Source organism: Numida meleagris, chromosome 3, assembly GCF_002078875.1.
Source record: "Numida meleagris isolate 19003 breed g44 Domestic line chromosome 3, NumMel1.0, whole genome shotgun sequence".
NCBI lineage: Eukaryota > Metazoa > Chordata > Aves > Galliformes > Numididae > Numida > Numida meleagris.
In genome coordinates this window covers 24,562,773-24,583,580 of record NC_034411.1, presented here as the reverse complement: position 1 = coordinate 24,583,580, position 20,808 = coordinate 24,562,773, and the positions used below count along the sequence as shown (strand labels likewise).

Genomic DNA, 20,808 nt, shown 5'->3' with positions numbered 1-20,808 from the left:
TGGCAGTGTGCTCTACAGTCTTCAAACTGGTGTGGGGCCTGGTGTTATAGTGTTGCAAGAGAAAGGTCGTCTTCTTCTATGGCCTGACTCTGCAAGTTAAAACCTTCAGTTTAGTCAGCATCATGATGTAGCGGTCAGAGTTGATGGTTTGTCTGGGTTCCAGGAAATCCAGTAGGATAATCCCAATCCCCATTTCCTATCCCAAAAGACAGTGCTCATCACTTTACCTGCTGGGGGCTGCACCTTGAACTTTTTTCTTTGATGGAGTGGTGACGTGAACTCCCCGTGCCATTTTGACTCTGGCTCATAGCAGTGACGGTGCATCTTGTAACTAGTAAGGCTGTGATCCAGGAAACCATCACCTTCAGCCTCATATTGGTTCAATAGGTCCTGACTAACTTGCATATTGTGTTCCTTCTGTTCCTGCATGAGCTTTTGTGGAACCTACCTGATGCAAATTTTGTAATATTTCAATGTTTCCACCATCATTTCCAATGTGTTGAAGCCAATATTTAGCTCTGGACACAGTTCCCTGGTCATAATCCACCAATTTGCACAGGTGAGCTAATTGAGATGCTCTTCATTTCATGGTGTGACAGCTGTGTGTGGCCATCTGGAACATGGCTTGTCCTTCATATTGCTGTCGCCACTGCTGAAACACACCACACACCGCCTCACTGTGCGCACATCCGCTGTTTGGTCTCCATAAATGTTCAGCAAGGGTCAGTGAATATCAATAGGTGCCGTTTTTTCTACATGGAGGAGTTCAGTGACACACCTGTGCTTCATCTGCATTTCCATGTCAGACACCATTGTGTCAGACTGTCCCTCTGCTGCCATCTGTCGTACAACAGCAAAGCATAATGGACTGTTGGTGGGAAGGTTCAGCCTCTACTGCCATACCACCAACATCCACCTCTGATGTCGTGGACCAACATCATAAATTGACATTCAGATCAGCAATTGTACTTCGGAACAATAAGCACGGTTTCACTCCTTTTGCCTTCTGCTCACAAAAAATACCTATGGCCTAGTAACAGATCATACATAAAATTAAATTAAATTTGATTTTATTAAGCTCTTACACAAAGTTAGGAGAAAATTCCAGGAACTCCCTGGACAAGTGCCAGTTTCTTTATATTTCTCCTGGCCAAACAAGGCAACTAATGACTGCTTTCACAAGGCTGGGGAATCCACAGCTACAGTTAAGAGGGGTAAAAAAAAGCTGTAATAAATAAGCAAGTCCGTTCACAAACCCTTCCTCAGGAAACCAGCATGGGAAGCACAGGCATTTAGAATGACAATCCATCATGTTCTGCCAAAGTGCAAGTTTCCAAAACAGCTGTAGAAATGGCTACAGTTTCCTTGAATATCCATTTCAATAGCATTAATAAGCTCAACTATTTATGTGTTAATCTAATTGTTTTGATACTATCAATTGTATCTATAGGAATTCTATAAAGTTTTAAACTCGCAGAAGTAACCCTCAAGAGGCAGCGACAAATCAGTAAATGCTACACTGTGAACTCAGCTCCTTCCAGTCACCGTTCTTTCAGGTACAGTTGCTTTTGAGACTGTGACAGAAGCTGTTGTTCGGTCTCCCTGCAGGATGCCACGTTTGCTTCATTTCTACAGAAAGCTTTTCATAACTGTCCCATGTCTCGAGCACTCAGGAATGAATATGCTTCCTCTCTTTGAATAATGGCTGAACTCCCAGTGGAAGAGGATGTATTTAAATAACCACGTTGCCATGTGGAGTATCTCATGATTTCAATCCTCAGAGTCCCTGAGCTATCTGAGCGCATATTTATAATCAGCCTGGTGAGCACTCTCTCTGGCTATTTATCAGCTGTGAGGCTGTGTTTCCATTTTACAAGTGTAATTCTATAACGTAAGAAGATCGTATGTTTTGTCATTAGCAAATTTATTTATGTATTTTTCTCCAAGAATGGAAGGTTCCCAGTGTAGGACAAACAGCCTTCTTTGTGTAGTATTATATTATTTTCCTTCTTCCTTTGCTGTCTTGAAGAATGGTGGAGCATAATATGCTGAGACATTGAAGAATTTCTGTATCCAGGGCTTGCTGACATGTTAATGAATTAAGCTTTTTTGCAAGTATTTGCAACTGGAATAACCTATGCCCACACTGCTGAACTCTCCTACACACAAACCAGACAAAGCCTTGACTTTTGGGAGCAGTCTCTGGCCTATACCAGCTCCTGAGCTGTGGTGAGGTATTAGCACTCTTGCAAATGCTAGCTGACACATACTAAAACTGTGTCAGTGTTGCTCTACCACTTGAACAGGAAAGGCATTTGGTGTTGCTTAATCTACCCGTACAGGTGCAGATCTTGGCTATAGTCAGACTTGTCTGTCCTGGTCAAAAAAAGGGATCAAATTCCTAAAGTGAGATTCAGATGCTGACATTTCAGTTCAGGTTAGGAGCCCATAAGGACAACTTTAACCTTGATGGTTTCTGAAAGCCCAGAGAAGCACACAATTTTGTCAGTAAATTCCTTACATTGCATCTTTCTTCAGGAATGATACCGTTTTGGCAAGACTGAGTGTTTTGGCACTACAGCATCATTAGAAGTCACAAAATGGGCTTTCTGAGTTGACATTCCTGAAGGGCTGGGTTTGGTAGGTCTGTTTGTGGGGACAGAAGTGGGTTGAGCACAGAAGCAAGCAGCTACAGCCACTTGTCTTCAGAATCCTGGGTTGTGATGACAGTGAAACCGTATCTGTGTTGGAGCTCCTACCCAAATGATCAAAGCCGCATCTTTCACCTCAGATAAGAACTAGCAAAGCTCGTTGTTGCCTGGTTGCCTGTTTTCTGCAGAAGACTTCTGTATTCTGGGCTGTAGATAAGCTGAATGGTGATATTAACACTGGCTGTGTTTAAGAAGCTCTGCACTTTAAAGAAAGGAGGGATTCCAGATGTGTTTCTCTGTTTGGCATTTTCTTTAGCGGATGTGTACTGTCTGTGGCCTCTGGCTGCTGGGGATCCCATTGTCAGAGATGTATCTGCTTCTATATGGCACAGGAGGAATTGCTACCTGGACTGAGGCTGTACGGCCCCCTCTTAGAGTAGGGTGCCTGTAGCAGAAGCAAGCATAATGTCCCCATATGGTGGTCTCACTGAAGATGTAAGCATAACTGTGGAAACTGAAGGCAGGTATCCTCAGGTAATGATTTACCATTTGGTTGTCTGCTCTGGAGTAAATTACATAGCTGTAAATAGAAGTGGAGCTTTGAAGCTAGGATGTTCTTGTCTGTCTCAGCGGAACTTGTGCTAGCAGGAGAAGGAAATATCTCATAAAGTGCTGCAAAGAGACACTTGCGTTCTCCACTGATTAGCTCTGCACGTGAATTGTCTACCTCTTGCAGCAGTTGTCTGCATTTCACTTGTCTTGTCAGCCAGTCTTTCTTGTCAGCCAGTTTGAGAAATATTCATATCTCATGTTTTCCATAGGGGTGCTTCATAAGGTTCTTTAATTGTCTGCTCATTAGTACAGACATATGCTGTATCTCGGACTTACCTTTCTATCACAAATGGACAGTTAAATATCTTGATCTTCAGGAATCCTAAGAGGCAGGAGATTGATGTGACCTGAGTGTCCTGGGTAGAGCTTTCAGGCTGACTAGAAGTTACCTTCTGCCACTACCCTATTACTTCTCTTTAATTTTTACTGAGGACAGCTGAAGCTACTAGCATCTCCCTGCGTGGTAATGAGAATGTACTTTGTCTTGTGGGGCACTTTTTATCTACTCTGGCATGTGGAGTAAGTTTCAAAATAGGAAAAAAAAAAAAAGAATTCACAATAAACAAATAAAAATATTTTAAAAACAAACTCAGGAAATGCAGAAATAAATGATTTTCTCAACAAAGTCCATCAAGCACTTCAGGGTGGATTTTGTACTCAGAAGTTTCCACTGATCAAAGCTCATATACTACTGATGCAATAACTCCATAGGATATCAGATAATATTGAACTTCCCACTTTTTGGAAGCTGCAAACTGGCTCATATTGGATAATCAGAAACCAGAATCAATGCTCAATATTGAAAGTTTAGATTTACAGTTGTAAAATAAATCTTCCCACTTCTAGAGCAGTATTTTATGTGCATGGCAAGGAGGGAGTATTAATTTAAAACTGTGTATAAGAATGACACATTTTGACAACAGGAGCTGTTTTCAAAAGTGGATCAACCCAAACTTGTTTAGGAAGATGATCAAGCAAAAACATTAAAGCAAAAACCTATTAAATGAGTGTAAAATTATATTTTGATTGCTGTCTGGAATGACATTCAACTAAGGTTAGGCTTATGAACATTTATGTATAATACTTCAATAGTTTGACAGATACTCAGGTTAGGATGTGAAGCAGAGTTACCAGAAAAGTGCTTAACACTTTGCAAAGAAGCACATTCTGCTAGAGTTCAGAATTGGAATAGAAATTACTGTATTTCTCTGGAAGGAGACATCAGGCATGAAGCTGTATTCCCCAGGGTGCTGGGCAGCTGGGGCACTGAGGCTCATGAGGAGCACTGCTGACTCAGGCTCTGCAGGAAGGCACTGAGGAAATCTCTGCCCTTCACATCACTGCTGACCGTCACATGGGTTTTCCTGACTGGAAAGGAGATGGGAGTCTGAGGTCACTGGGGAGGAAACAGAGCCCAGGACCACTGACTTCCATCTAAACACAATACAGAAAAAGACAATAAACTCCAGGAGGAAAAACACAGAAGTGATTTACCTAGGAGGAAGTGAGAATATTAAATTCTTTCAAGTAACTTCAGGAGGTGTAGTAGAGGAAATCTATTGAAAACACACAGGGAAGGCAGCTGTCTGTAGCCAGCAAGCCACGTGACGTGCTGAAGTGGTGGTTGTCTGCTATACAATTCATACTTTACAAATGACTGAATCTGCGAATGCTGTGGGATTATTGAAATTGTGCATTTGCCTTGCTTTTCTGTGTCTGGAAAAGTAGAAAGGTTAGAAACTGTGATAAATTCGTCCTCATTCATCTCTTCATCTCAATATATATTCCAAGCAGCAAAATTGTAAACCCATCTTTCCAGTGCTGACAAAGATGTGGGTCATAGTGACATGTGATGAGTATCATCTCCTCTGCTTTATCCATTTCAGCTGCTACTACCTTTCTCTCTTCCATATATCCAAAAATATGCTGTGTCTAATGCAGAGTAACAACTGTAACAATGAGAGTTGCCAAATAATTTGTTGTTTTCCTTTTCTGGACAGCTTTCTTAAGTTTGTCACCATGGCTGTAGGCATTTGCAAGACTTGTTTCTGCTGCTTTTCCTTACCAGAGTGTGAGAAGATCATTGTTTGATCAGGCTCATTTAAAAAATAAATAAATGAGAAATTGGCTGGAAAGTCAGTTTGAGCCACTGAACAAGTTATAAATAGAAACTTACAGTATCTCCCTCTAAATAGAAATTATTTGATTTTATTTGTTACAGTGTTATATTACATCAACTCTGGTTTCCATATACCAGAAGTGTACATCATATCCTTAACACATCCTTAAGTTCTTACACACAGAGATCAATTAACATGTGTCAAGAGTAATTCTTATATTCTAACTGTGCCTGGCTGACTGACAGCACCTACGCATACTGAGGGGACAGAATGCCAGAATTTAGGTCTCTTAAAGGAACTACATCCCATCAACTGCTGCTTATAAAATAATGGAAGTACTCTCTCTCCAATCTCTTAAGTTTGGTGATTTTACAGATTGTACCCCAGACTAAATCTTCACTTCATTTTGAACTTGAAAAAACATATGGTACTCTCTCTTTTATAAAGTACATTCACTAGTAAGCCACTAGAAAACCATGGATTTACATCTTTGGAGTGTTTCCTTATGTAAGAAAGTGACATAAAGGCAGCTAAACCCTTCCCACTTCCCTGGCCCAAGTCAAACTCTAGCAACAAAGCAGGTGCAATTCTATAATGAAGCGAAAATAAACTTTACTCCCTTCTCTGAGCTGATGCCATACTGCCGGGTAATTGCAATCTGTTTTGTATGTGTGCCTAGGACATTACGCTCCCGTTCAGTGCTGTGAAAGAAAATCCAGTAAAATTCCATTTTGCTATGTTGAAAGCAGTTGTTTCAAGGAAAATAACTTCTGTCAAGTTGACAGTTATGAGTAAGTATGCCCAAGCAGAAGACATACTGAATAAGATGGCAGAGTTGAAAGTGTCTTCATTTTCTGCCTATTGCCCCGAGCACCAGGGAAAGAGTACCTCAGAAGTTATCACATAGCATATGGCTAAAGAAGGTACATTCCAGCTTCTTGCTCTCAACATGTTTCATTGTTCCATGTTTGGGTACATCCTTTTTTTAAAAAAATTCCCTGTACTAATATTGTAAGTGACTGAACATACGGAAATATATCTGACCATGTCAATATTTTCTTGACATTAACAGTCTCAAGCAATGATATCATAAAATAAGGAACCAAGAAAAGCTTTGAAAAAGAATCTTTCTAGCTTTGATGCTGTTGAACCAGCCAGCAATGAGAGTGGTTACACATTTTGTTGAATGTTTGTTCATCCTGCATCATTAAAGCTATGTTCAGGGCAGCTAGTTCTTATAACTAGAAGAATTCCTGTGTGTAGGAGTAATTCTGGAAAAGCAGCAGTCTCTATCAGCAAAAGAGATTGTTTTGTGTGGACACTTGTCTCTCTTATATTTTGTTTCCAATCCTTTTAATTTAGGAAGATCTAGATATCAAATACATAGGAATTTTGTGTCAAGGGTTTTAGATTCAATCTAACTGTGGATTTAATTTCAGTAATCTATTCACTGCCCTCTAAATGTCCTTAGAATTGAGATTGTCCGCTGGTGTCCAGCAGGCTGGTAGAGTCTAGTAAGTGGCTAATCCTGACTTTATTAAAGCCATTATGTCAAGTGTGAAGGTATTACGAATTTAAATGTCTTTAGGAAGTTCCCTAATTCTTCTTCAGAGAATATAGTTATTTTTCACCTCTATGAGTGACGTTGATTCTGAATCCTCATCCAAATGAATGATAACTAGTAGGAATACTTCTGTAATTGTAGGGTGACATCATAAATAGGGGTGAGAAATTTCTACAGGTGTTTGCACTCAGGTTCATAGACCTGTAGTTTCACATTTTTCTGGTGCACTCTGGCAGCACTTGCTATCTAAATGAGTCTGCATCAGCTAAAAACAGAATTAGTTGAAGCGGTGCAGCAGACCTGTGACTACATGCTGTAGGTAATGGACCATGGTCCCAAACCCAACAGAGGACTCATTTACCTATGGCATCTTGGTGAAGAGGGCTTGAGCAGGAGGAGGCTGTGATGTAGAAAAATGAGGTTACCTTTGGGAAGCTTGTGTTGCAGCAGGCCATGTGCCCTACAGCAGGATCTGGATGGATGTAGGGTGAACATTTGATCAGAAGACTGAAAAAACAAATCAGTGTACACAGGGCAACTTTGTATGCTATCAGTTAGTTACCTGCTTTCAGTAAGAAAGCAAGTGGAGTTACATGCTAAGTCTCCTGCCCCCTTTACCATTCATCTGTGTTGGCATTTCTTGTTGTATGTGTAGAAATACATAACCCTAATCTGTAACTTGTGACTCTCAGTTTGCTCTCTGTTTCAACTGGTGAAAGAAGAGCAATGTTATGGGTAAATTCTGGAGAAGATAAAAGCAAAATAACCAAGACATAGACAAAAAGCGAGCTGAGAAATTTGTGTGGGAGGGCTGAAAAGTAGAGCCACAGTGGTGGGCTGGGTAGCATGCTTGTGACCAGTGCATTCCCATTTTGTTTCATCCTTCTTAAACCACTGGCGCTGTTGAATAGACAGTGTGTAGAGCACACGCAGCTTTACTTTTGATTCATGTAACTTTCTTCCTTTGGATAATCTAAAATTAAGTACTCTGGTCTCAACTGCAGATGCTCAAATTGTAAATCAATCCTAGCTACACACGTATAATAAATGTCCTGCTGCCATGGAGCAGCATGGTGGCACTGGCACTTGTTGCGGGATGTTTGGTATGTTAGCAGACTGGAGAAGGGTGGGAAGTACATGGGGACTTATTGGAATGTATCTGAAGAGTAATGGCTTATAAATACTTGCAATAAATAATAATTGCCCAAGGTGATATTCATTTTAATTAATGTTTTACTGATTTCTTTTCCCCAGTAGGGGACTCTCAGACTTCTTAACATAGGCACAGAATGAGCTCTTTGTGCTGTGGCTGTTTCCCTTCATCACTTTGTTTTCTTCTCGGCTGTCCCTTATTGCTGGCTGCCAGCGCCTCACTCTGTCTCAAGCTGTGAGGGCAAAGTTTACAGTGTCTTCAAAACCTGCTGTTTGTTTTCCTTGGTTGGGGCAAGGCTGTACGAGGCACAAAGTGAAGTGTGTCTGTCCCTTGCCTACTGGATGGTCCCGAGCAGCAGGGAGAATGTTCCTGTGGCTTAGCCCTGCCCCAAGCACGGACTGAGAGTGGAAGACTCAAGGCTGTGTTCGCAATAACGCAGTGCTACAAGTTATCTTGGTAGCACAATGAAGATTAGCTGGATAACTTTAAAACTATCATCAAAGTCACACTTCAGACAATTTTGCAGGGAAGCAATGTATCCATAGGGAGTATATTATCCAGGCTCTCTCTGTAGCCCATCTTTGTCTATAGATTCTTTGCTAGATGCAGGTTTCCATTTTTTTCTTCCTTTTTTTTTTTCTTCTACATTTTCTGAAGGTACCTTGCCTGATGGGAAGCAACTTCATGTTCTGCACTGCAGATCTACCAAATTCCATTGTATCACAAAACTGGAATAGTGGTTCTCTATCAAAGTGCTTTGTGTTCAAGTTCCATCCTACCGAGAGATTATGCCTAACCACCTTAAAATGGTTAAGAGCTGTATTATTAACTGGAGTTAGAATATTTCCTAAAGAAACCTAGAATCTGGGATGGAGTCCAGATGTACATTTGAGATGACTAAAATGGAAAGTCCTGGCTGTTTTATTAGGCATGCCATTCAGAGAGCAAAACGAAGTGTGAGCAAAGAAAGCATGTTGGCATGGCAACAGCAAGTATAATTTAATGCAACAGGTTTCGATTCTGATCTGAGAAAGGAGCTATTTGTCCTGAGAGTCAGCTTGTAGCCCATAAAAGTTTTAAAGCACAGCAACTCATCTTCACTAAAGACCAGCAACTGGAGAGATGGATAACTCCAAGCTCTTTGGCCAACAAAAGAATCTAATTATTCTAATGGATGTTGTTCTGGCATAAATGTGTAAAAAGTAATTGCTTCAATTGCAAGCTATCCCTTATGCACTGTTATTTTCAATAAGATATGTGATGTTTGTAAAAATATTAAGACATAATGAGGTTAAGAGCTTTGCAGAAGATGCACAGAGTGTGAATGACCAAGTAACTAAAATCCCAAATCTGTGATTAATCTACTGGATTGTACCAAAGCTCAGAAACGTATCTGTTTGTGTCCACTACTTGTTACAGCTATCCAACTGAAAAAACTAAGAGAAGAAATGCGCATGGGAAAGAAAGCTGTTTTCTAGATTAGTTTACTGAGACCGGAACTGATGGCAGATAGCTTAAACTGCACATGTGATACCAGGTATTTGGATTTGAATGACGTGTTAATTTTCCTTTCAAGATTAGCTGCTCTGGATTTCTGAGAGAGGAGCTGGCTCCACAAGCCTCAAAAACATTTGACTTTCATTCCATCTGCCACCACCTCATCTGTCTCTATGGGAAGAAATAAATCTACAGGAGTGAATGGAGTAATTAACCACTTTCCTTTTTATTTATTTATTTATTTTTAATTTTTACTCACAAAATGAAATAAGAAGCACCAGAAATATTAAGAATAATTTTGATCTTGCTGGAATGGCAATTCGTGTTCTGGGCTAAAGTCACTGAAGAAGTTTGGCTAAGGGTAAGATACAGTGATCCAGAGGGAATGAAATGTGACTGAAGACTCACAGTGGAGAGGACTTAGGGCATCCCACTGGAAGGCAGGCAAAGCTTAGGCATCTTTGTGCGCTCATAGCCTGAGGATCCTTGTATTGTTTTCACCTCATTGTTTGCAGTTGTCTTCACAGAACAACCCACGTATTCACTGAGGGCAATAAAATCTTACACTGTGTAGATGCCTGTGAAGTAGAACTTTTCCAGTTTTCCAACACACTATGCCAGGCTCTCACTCTAGACAAGTTTTAATAGCTGAAGGTATAGTAGCCTCTATCACCGCACTGTGATTTGTTATTCAAAACTGGTATGACCCAGTTGCATTGCTCTTTCTGCAGTGGAGAAAAAAAATCATCAAAAAAAAATACAAGATTTGAGCTTCATGCAGTTCTACATTACATTTGGAATGTGCATTCTGTCAAACACTGGCCTATATTAATAGTCTGCCTACTTAATATTTTCTTTCATTTAAAAAGAAAGGTATTTACAATGTTTTCACTGTGGTAAAAGCCTTCAATATATTTGCACTTTAAAATGCATGTTATTTGTTTGACATTCCATTGACATTAAGAAGCACTGGAAAGTTAAAAGCACTGTTTTTCCATGTCTTTTGATGGAGTATGGGTCCAGAACATGTTGAGACATGAAGTGATTTGTAGCTTTCTTTTACATGGTTCTTCCTTTTCTATTGTTGGTGAATCTGCTGAAATGCTCGCCACTTAATGACGGAATTTTTCTGTTCAGTAACATCACCTGGAGCCTGTCTTACTTCCCACTGAAATCAATGGAAACTAATGCATCAATCTCTTGGAAATTTCTTTGCAGTTCTGATATTATTCTCACTGCTGCATTCTTTCTTGTTAAGTGTATTTGGAATATAGCAGGAACTAGTGATAAATTCCTCTAAGCACATGCACTGTTAAGTGCTCCCCACGTACAGTACATCAGGTAGATACTACCTTGGGCTTCATCACAGCAGCCTAGCGATGCATGATGAAAATACTAAAAAGATAGTATTATTTTCCTTCTATTTAGAGTTTGCCATATAGTGCCTCCTTTGGAGGAACAGAGTAGTAATTATCATCTTACCACCATTTCCTGAGAGCGACTAGATTAACAACAGGTTATGGGGGATCCTGAGCCAGGGAATTAAAACTTTGTTACCATTTATAGTTTCCCTCTCTGTCCTATAATATTCTTTCGCATTAGCTAAGAGTGCCATTTCAGGAAATTGCTTTCAAGTGTGTGTTTTGATGTGGGGAGAAAAGAAAGCTGTTACCTTATTCTACTGTAACAGTAGCAGGTACTTAATAAGAAGCAGGTATGTCTTTCCTTTATCTGTCAATTCTTTTCCATTTATCATTCAGTAGCATAGCATCTTCAGAAAGTTCATGCAGGCCACTGCATCTCATCATTTTGCAGGAAGTCTGTAATGAGGTAATAGAAAGAGGGAAGGGATGGCAATAAATTGCCCAGTTACAACTTCCTAGTGGTGCTAGTTGCTAAATTTTATTAGACAGATACTGGAATATTAGCCATATTAATTAATCATGCCTAAGTGGAAAGACATTTGCATGTTATCCTCAGGACTGGTAGTTGTACTAAGATTTTTTTATTTTGTGCCATTACTTTTCCTGACAGGATAACTCCTCCTGCTCTGGAATAAAAGAGTTAACAGTCCTGAAGGCCATGTCTACTTCGAACATCCCTAAAAGACCTCAGTAATTTTGATTTGTGGTTTGAGAGCTTCACTTGCTTCTGTTCCATGTTTATTGAATTTAGAAATTCATACATGTCTAGTAAAATAATACAAGTGGACAGGTTTGATCTCAGCCTCCAGTGTATTTTCTCTTACTCTGTATTTTTCACCTTTTTCTGCTTCTGCGAATTCAGGAAGAAAAATGTTATATTTTTACATAAAGTACTTTTAATCCAGAATGAATGAGATTCTAGGGGAGATTCAGATTTCTCTAAAGAAATCTGTCAGTTGAAGCTCTGGATAAATCTGCAAGGGGATAACACCATTGATGAATAATTCCTTGCAGAGAGAGCATAAAATAACACCAGAAGAGGAAGGAACTGTTTTAGAGTGGGTCCAGAGGAGGCCAAAGAATAATCAGCACCTCTCCTATGCAGAAATGCTGAGGAAGCTGGGCTTGTTCAGCCCAGAGAAGAGAAAGCTCCAGGGAGACCTTATAGTGACCTTCCAGTATCTAAATGCATCTCATAAACAAGATGGAGATGAACACTTTATGTGGTCTGATAGTTAAAGGGCAAGGGGGAAAAAATTTTAAACTAAAAGAGGGGTGATTTATATTAGATATTAAGAGAAAATTCTTCATTGTGAAGGTGGTGAACCAGTGGACCATGCTGCTCAGAGAAGCTGTGGATTCCCCATCCCTGGAAGTGTTCAAGCCTGGGTTAGGTGGGGCCCTGGGCAACCTGATCTGGTGAGAGGCAATCCTGCCCATGGCAGAGGAGAGGAACCAGATCATGGGTGTCAAATCTTTTGGCTTGCCTGGGCCCCACTGTGTGAACAGGATTTGTCTTGACTGATTCTTATTATTCTTATTCTTAACTGATTCTTATTAATGGAAAAAGTGATCAACAATTTGATTTTTATTCATTATGAACAGTTCATTTTTTACTTTTTTTTCCCCTAGTAAAAGCATAGAAAGCCCACATCTGGGCATAGAGTTACTCCAGTTAATTAATCCATTACTCCATTACTCCACATTAATCCAGACTGTTAGGATTAATTGGGTTTTGGAGAGTTGAAATTAGAATCAGTTGTTCTGGTTTTCTGTGTCTTTATTTCTCATTTTGCATAGTCTAACAATTCAGCATCTTTATTTTCAGGGGTAATTCTGTTGGATTCTTCCATCTGAGTGCCTCCTAGTCTTCCACATGACTTGACTTCATATGAAAAATATATCATGTATCTTAGTAAAAAATCTAGTCAGAGATATTGTGCTAACTCATTTTTAACTGGATTGTAATTTGACAGGTGTGTATTTAGATAGCCTATATCATCTGACTGATGCACAAAACATATATTCCTCCAAAGAGACCGCGTATCTGCTGCACCCTTTCCATCTCATTTATGAAATTCTACAGATACTGCTGGCTGTTCAAAAGATATCTGTATGAAAATGATGACAACAGATTTTTTTTTATAACCAGAACATGGCATGACTGGAGCAAATCAAGAATGCTTCAAAGCCTGCGTGCCAGACCTCCTTGACAAGAGCAGGTGGTTGAAGAGTCAACAGTATGACATAAGTGCTTTGAGCGTAATCTGAATGAACATAATTGATTCACTACCTCATGATACCCATACACTTTATAGAGGGCTTTATTTCAATGAATGACACATTGAGACATAAATCAGCAGCACAGGGAGATGTTTCTACTAGTGCTGATCAATGAGATATACCATTTATGCATGAGATGCACAGTTCTGTACTCACTCAAGACTTGCTACAGATGCTGCCTCCTATAACAGTGGTATTTAGGAGTATGATTTGATGAAAAAGGATTCAAAAGTATTTTTTTTTTGCTTGAAATTAAATTGTACCTCGAGAAACCTGATTTTCAGTTGCATATTGTACGATATAATCACCAAAATATCTCAGAAAAATTGTGACATGAATAGCCTATATATTCATAGGCAGCTAGAACACAGCATGCAGAGAGGGAATAGCAAATAATTTGTCAGGAGCAAATTATGACAAAACAAAGTAACTTCCTGCTATGACAAGGTAACAAGTTCACAAATACAAGGGATACAGTAAATCTGTTCTGATATTATTTATGATTTGGCAATCTCTTGAATAGTATTCTCATAGGAAAGCTAAAGAAACAATCTTGTTCAATATTCAGAGTAAACGCAAAGCTGAATGAAAAGTGAATCTCAGAGAATAGTAACCTAATGTTATTGTTTAATTGAAATGTATTGTGAATTTTCTATGGGGAGTTGATCTTGATTAAATGTTTTTAAATGTTCTCATGAATTGTCTGGAGGAGAGAATAACATGATATGCAGCAAATTTGCATATGACAGGAGATGGGGGATTCTGAACATGTGGGAAGCAGAATTAGAATCCCAAATGGTCTTGACAAATTGGAGAGATCATCTGAAAAAAAACCAGGATTAAGTCCAATAGGGACAAATGCAAAGTGGTAGGCAGAAATAATTGATTGCACAAATACAGGATAGGGTAACACATGGGTGTCCAACCTTTTGGCTTGCCTGGGCCCCACTGTGTGAACAGGATTTGTCTTGGGCTGCGTATACATAGGGCGCTCCTAAAACAATGCCTTCTAATTATTTCCATGGAAGCTACAACAGATACAATGAGCACAATATCTCTGTTAGACAGAGCAAATTCTCAGCTACAAAACACAATTTTTCAACATAGTCACCACCATTAGCTATTCATTTTTGCCAATTATGAACAAGAGCCTGCATGCCATGCTCATCAAAACCTACACCACTGAAAGTGATCCACACTTGCTTTTATCACTGCTGAAATGCAGCACCCACAGCCTCACTGTGCTCACTGACCACTGGTTTGGTCTCCATAAGAGTTCACCAAGCACCAGTGAATGTCAGGGGTGCAATATTTTTCTGCATGGAGGAATTCAGTGTCACACCTTTGCTTCACACAGTCTTCCATGTCAGATGCCATTGTGTAAGACTGCCCCTCTGCTGCTGTCTGTCACATGGCAACAAAATATAATGGAATATTGCTGGGAAGGTTCAACCTCTACTGCCATATCACCGGCAACCACCTCTGATGTCATGGGCCAACATAATGAAATAGGAGACATTACTTTTGGAGCAGTCCTCATAAAGTATATAGTATAGCTTATGTATATAAGTAACAAAACTTATTGTAAATGGTAATCTTTTTATTAAAACATTTAAAGAAAAAGTAACAAAATCTGACTGCAACGTAATACCTTACGTTTGAAAATTTGCAGGTAATTTATTTATGTCAACTGAAACTGGAATCACAAATATACAAAAAACATTTTGGATTTTTTCCAGCAATCTTGAAACCTATCCTCAAATTCCTTTATTAATATGGAAAGCCCAGCTGCATGTTTTTTGCTGTTAACAGGACTGTGTTTAGCCAGTGTATACAGTGCATACAATCATTTGCCATAACTTGAGTTAACACCATGCTGAGCTCTCCTCGTGTTATTTTTTCAGCCCAGACAGAATTAATAGCGCACTGACTTACTGAGATGAGTGTATGCCCAGGGCCAGGCCGGGCTGCTTTGTGGGGAAGAGCCTCTCCCTTTACAGCGTGGAGTAGGGGGCAGTTGCATTGCGAGCTGTGCCATGCAGTGGATTGGACATGCCTGACAGTAGACAGCAGTTCTCTTTGGAAAAGATCTGGAAATGAAAGTGGATCAAATTAAACATGAGTTGATGGATTATTAAAAAGCTGAGTAACCAACTAGTATGAACACAATAACCAGAATGCAGCCTGCAGAAGTAATCTTCTGGTGCTTTGTTGAGTAAGGACTCAGCTTGGAGCACATGGTCGAGCACTTTGGCTGGAGCACTGTGGTAAGGAGAACTTGTCAAAATTTGAGTTATTATGCTCTCAAAAACAGACGGAAGTGTCAGAGCAATAATTAAGATGTAAAAAATAAAACCCACCCTGTTGTAAAGAGGGAGTAATATGTCCTCTGTGTTCATGGCAGACATGATAAGAAACAACAAGCTGAACTATGCCAGAGAGTCAATATAGTTATTAGGAAAAACTTTCTAAACATAAACACAGTGAAACTGGGGACGTAGTGAAGTCACTGTCATTAAGAATGTACATCTGTCACATGGGACACAAATACTGATTCTGCCTGAGGACAAACCAGATGACCTTTTCATGTCTCTTGAAGCCCTACTCAATTTTATATCGATACAGGAATAGGTTTTGCAACTATTTCTTCTCTTGAATAGTGCCTAATTCCATGAGGAGAGCTATTGTGTTACAGGAAAAATTCTTAGTCAGCAAGAGCAATGTTAACCTGCATACAAGGACTACATTAGGTGAAGCTGTTTGACGTTCTTGCTGTGTGAATTCTTTTGCTAAACTCAAATCAACTTGTACCTGGAAGTATTTTAACATCAGTTTTTCAGTATTTCAGGTTAGTACAAGTATAATAAAAGAAATTATAACTTCTGAAATGAGTTGAATGTGAATATTCAGTAAAATCAATTCTTGCTCAGTGTCATGGTTTTATGATTTTCGGTTATTGGTATTCCATATCATAACATCATGTAGTGTATGTACCTGGTTCTCAGAAGAGAAGGACTACTACATTCCCCAGGGTACTTTGCTCCTCTGTTACCATTTCCAGCCAGAGGGAAAAGATAAAAACTTGCAGATCACGAGACCTCGTCCGTTCTTTCCACCCATCTCTCGTCCTGGCAGCATCTCAGTCCCCAGCCGTCTTATCGTTGGTAGTAGAGTCTATCACTGCTGTGTCTGGATGCATCAGCCTCAGAAGCTGGTGGCTACAAGAGACGCTTGCAGAGCACTGCATGCTTTGGCATTGTGCACTGTGCTCATGACCTGAAGCTCAGCATCCTTCCCAGCAGAATGGTAGAAATGAGTTGGACAAAGCTGTGCGCTGGCTTTTTACCATCAAGGCTATGTCTTACATTATTCTCTCAGGGCATCTTTTGTGCAGTGCAAATGGAAAGACCAAGGGGCCAAGGAGCAAAGTGTACAAATTCGATTCCTGTGTCTACCCACAACTCTCTCTTTTGGTAGAGACTTGATGTTCTGAAGTGTTATGTGTGAACTGCTCCCAGTTTCTCATCTGTTTAGGCCAGAAATTAAATGCTTCAAAAATGCAGTGGGACAGAAATATTTGCCCTATACGGAAATATAAGTATTTCTGAATATTTAGCATTTAGTGGAGTGCTTCAGACCTCTCCACTCCTTGATGTCTGTGGTAAGTCTTTTGTATGCTGCTTCCTTCCAGCTTTATGTACCACATGATACCAAATTACTGTAGCAGAGATTGGGAAACCTCTGTTTAGCAGGTCTGGTTTACGGTTATGCTAAAAATAGAGGCAAAATGTGCAACTCATTTCAAATACAATTTCTTCACTGAGATCACAGGATCATTTAAAGCTGTCCCAATACTTAGGGTGAGTGTCCAGATAGTCTGGACTTTTTTTTTTTTGAGTTTGGAAGTGGGACAACTTACTCACTGTGGATGATTCATATCTTTATGTCCTAGTTTGAAGTGGTTCATCACGCTGTGATCACAACTCCAAAGGTGTCAGGTGATCATCAGACAGTACCTATGCCTATAAGATGCTTTGTTTTTTTCCACTTTTCTAGAATTTTCGTAACTTACTGACCTCTACCCCAAGCCCAAACAATTTAGGTTCAAGAACAATCATTAGGAAACTCTTTACAAAACAATTAATATATTGAGTTCCTTAATAGACAAAGCTCTGAAAGCCAAAGCTCTGAAGACTAAAGTGTGGAGATATTACCCTTCCCATGGATTCTTAAAGCACTTTTCCATACTCTTTTGCAAAGGTTTTATCTTTTGCAGTTTTAAATCTTTTTGTCTAGACAGCAGTAAGTAACTGGCATACCTTTCGGTCAAGAATGGTGTGGTTAAATCTTTCAGATAAATATAGCTAGATATTTAAATACGAAAATAAATGTCTAAAGCTCTACTTATTAGTAGCATCTGTCTCGTGCTTGATGTGTACTTCTCAGAAATATTCTAATACCTACAGTGGCTATATTTAAGCAACCTTGCTTCTGCTTTGGTGATCACATGTCATGCCATGCCTATATTGTTGATTTTGTTGCTAAGCCCCACTGTGAGTTCTAGTTTCCAGTGTTTCAGATTACATGTTTAAACCCGGCCTTCCAACTGTTTCACGCTATCCTGCATGTCCTCATCTACCGAAGCTGATACTCTGGAGGCCCTCTCTTTCCACACTGGTCCACATTGGCATGAAAAAATAAGTGGAAGGAGGAGTTAGGATTACAGATTTTTTGTTTATGATCGTTATTGACTTTCCACTTTGGAAATGTCACTAAGAGGAAGCCTTAGGAATCACATATTGGGAGTATGTGGTCAGCAGATTGGCCTCTGCCACCTTCCCCCATTCCTGGAGAATTTCATGTGCTCCCAACGAAAAAATAAGGAAAAAAGCCCTGGAAAATATGAACCTGAGAGACATCAAAGCTGAGAAACTGAAGACAACTAGGAGGAAAAACTCTACTTTATAACTCTTTTCCATAAGCCTTCTATTTGATATTTTTCTTTAGGACAGATAAAGAAAAAAAAAACGATCTTCTGCACTCTTCTTTGGAGGATTACATTTAGGTCCATCTGCGTTGCTGGAAGAGAGCTCTGTACACCTGTGAGGTTTCAAGTAACTTACAATATAAAGTGGTCAGTGACTTACGTGGGACTTGGGCTATCCCAGTTAAATTCTGTGCATGATGACACATCAGTCAGCATGCGGGGGCTTAATTTCTGCAAGTAGAAACCCCTTGAGTGCTGTGTTATGGAAATTACTGTTCTGTGCCAAGAAATTTTATGTTACTGCATCAGGCACAACTCCATTTATCTGACTCTCTCTGAATGTTTTCTGTATGTGCTAGGGGTAGTTGGTGTTTCATCAGTGAAATAACTCTAGGCTCTGTGTAAGTGTCTTGATGCATTGTACATTTTTTAAGCAACATGTAATTACTCCTTTGATTAGAGCAGCCACTGTTGTTTGTTTTTATATTTAGAGCAAAGAAACGCAAACATCCTTACCACCAAGGCTAGGCGGGGCAGTACTGAAGGTAGGTTGTTTTTAATCTCTGTACTGCCTGTATGCTTACATTCATGTGTGCCTATTTTGCCCCCTGGTTCAGAAAAAGTTGCGGTTTTTCAGGATGGAATAGCTTTTGGGGATAAGGAGAGAAAGAATCCAAGCTGAACAAATCCATATGCTGAGGTTCATTTCACCTTAGAAAAGTGATTTTGATTTCCATAGTCCCACAGGTTCAGTGATCTACACACCAAATGGAACTGGTTGGTTTTGATTTACAGATTCTACATTGTTTAGGAGATTATAGTCTAATTCCGCTGCCGCTGTGGCTAGTCAGGGCATGAACTGCAGTCATAATGATAGGCACTTTGTTCCTGGATTTTAGCATGCCTGGCAAGGAAGTCACATCAAAGTAAAGCTGAAACACGTGGAAGATGGGATTGAAGGGGAGAGAGCTCTAGGAGGTGGAAATTAGATTGGCTTATTAAAGAGTAGCACACACTGGTAAATCAATGAATTTAGGCAAAAATTAAAAGGATAGGATAGAGTGAAAGTGATAGAAATGGCTCTTGTTGGTGGAGCTGGTGTGAAATAGCAAACGTAAGAAAAAGATAACTGGAAAATTGATGCATTTTAATGGGAAAATATTTTATTGCCAATGGTTGCTTATTATTTGTATTAGCACTACGTTCACTGTCTGATTTGAAGTGAGAGGACAGGGAGGAGTCCCACTGCACTTCTCACTGTGCATGTGTCTAATAAAAGATTATCTGTCTTCAATGGTTCACAGCTCCCACAGAAGTGGGATAAAAAGAGTTCCCACTTACAGAGAGAATCAACAGCAGGAGCTTGACTACTAGACTTTGAAAATGCCATTGAAATGTTTTGATAAAATGTAGTTTATGAATGTGTAAAGCTGCTTGAGGCACTGCGGTTTCATTCAGATTTTTCTATTTTTTTCTTTTCATTTTTTTCTTCCTCACCCACCTCCCCCTTTCTTCCTCAAGGCTGGCCTGAGATCTGAAGAGCCACTGTAGTTTAGACCTTTTTATTTTATTAAAATATGTTTCTTTCTAATTTGTTACCTCCAGATCACGTCATGTACCATTGCAACACACATAAAGTACAAGAAGCCCTTGGTTGGGACTCTGGTTATTTCTTTGAAACAATTTGTTTGCTACATCTTGCCTCTTTACAGCCAAACACAGTCCTCTTCCCTCTGATATTTGAAATTATTTCCTCAGTCATTTCTGGGACTAATTTTTGGGTTGCTGCTTGCTCAAGAGTAGTCTATTGTGTGGTCTACTGACAAAATTTGAGCCGATTAGGCTTGCTAGTTCTTGCTTCTATCTAAAATACAGAAGTGTCATTGTGAAGGCTCTGTTTCTGACATAATATTTACAATTCTGAACTTAAAAGTTGTTTTCTATGCATTTTCTTCAATAGTCAATTAAGGTTCTTTGTTCTGGTTTCAGTCAGTAAATTTGCTCATTAGAGCATTTTTATGCAAGTGCCTTTTGAATGAGACATCTGTGGAAAAGAGATGGTGAAAAAGTGGTAACTAAAGGAAAGGTTAACAAGTTAAACCAGACTCTTAACTTTAAAAGATTTCAATTTGTGAAGCATTAAAGCTGTCTTAGATGTAAAATAATTTAGACCTTGATTCACTCATTCATCTTCCTCCTGCAAACAGTTCAGGCTGTGGACTACACAGAGATTTTAATTTAGGTGTGTGTTTCTGCCCTGTTGGATCAGCCCAAGGTTATTTTGCTCACCTGGAGATCTACATCCTATTATAGACTAAGGCCAAGTTTGTTTTACAAATGGAATATTAATGCATATTGAGAAAGCCAGATTTTTTAGAGGAAGCGTGATTTAAACTGGAAGCCAAAACACTTCCAAATGGATATGTTTATGCCGTGGCTGCACATGTGTGCATTCTTTGCCTGCTGACAGCGAGGCATAAGCCATGAAGCAAAGGTTGCTCTGATGTCGGCACAGCA

At 39.5% G+C, this 20,808-nt stretch overlaps 1 long non-coding RNA gene across 3 annotated transcripts in view; it reads left to right on the top strand.

Annotated features, from left to right (window-relative positions):
* LOC110395300 overlaps window positions 1-20,808 on the top strand; it is a 68,754-nt gene that overhangs the window by 29,004 nt on the left and 18,942 nt on the right. The window contains exons 1-2 of one of the 3 annotated variants that reach the window (XR_002436318.1): window positions 16,386-18,406; window positions 18,783-18,836. The exons of 1 other annotated variant lie outside the window; for it this stretch is intronic. This is a non-coding gene — a long non-coding RNA (uncharacterized LOC110395300). Of the gene's footprint in view, window positions 1-16,385; window positions 18,439-18,782; window positions 18,837-20,808 lie in introns of those variants that run through there. One more of the 3 variants, XR_002436317.1, reaches the window with a different exon arrangement.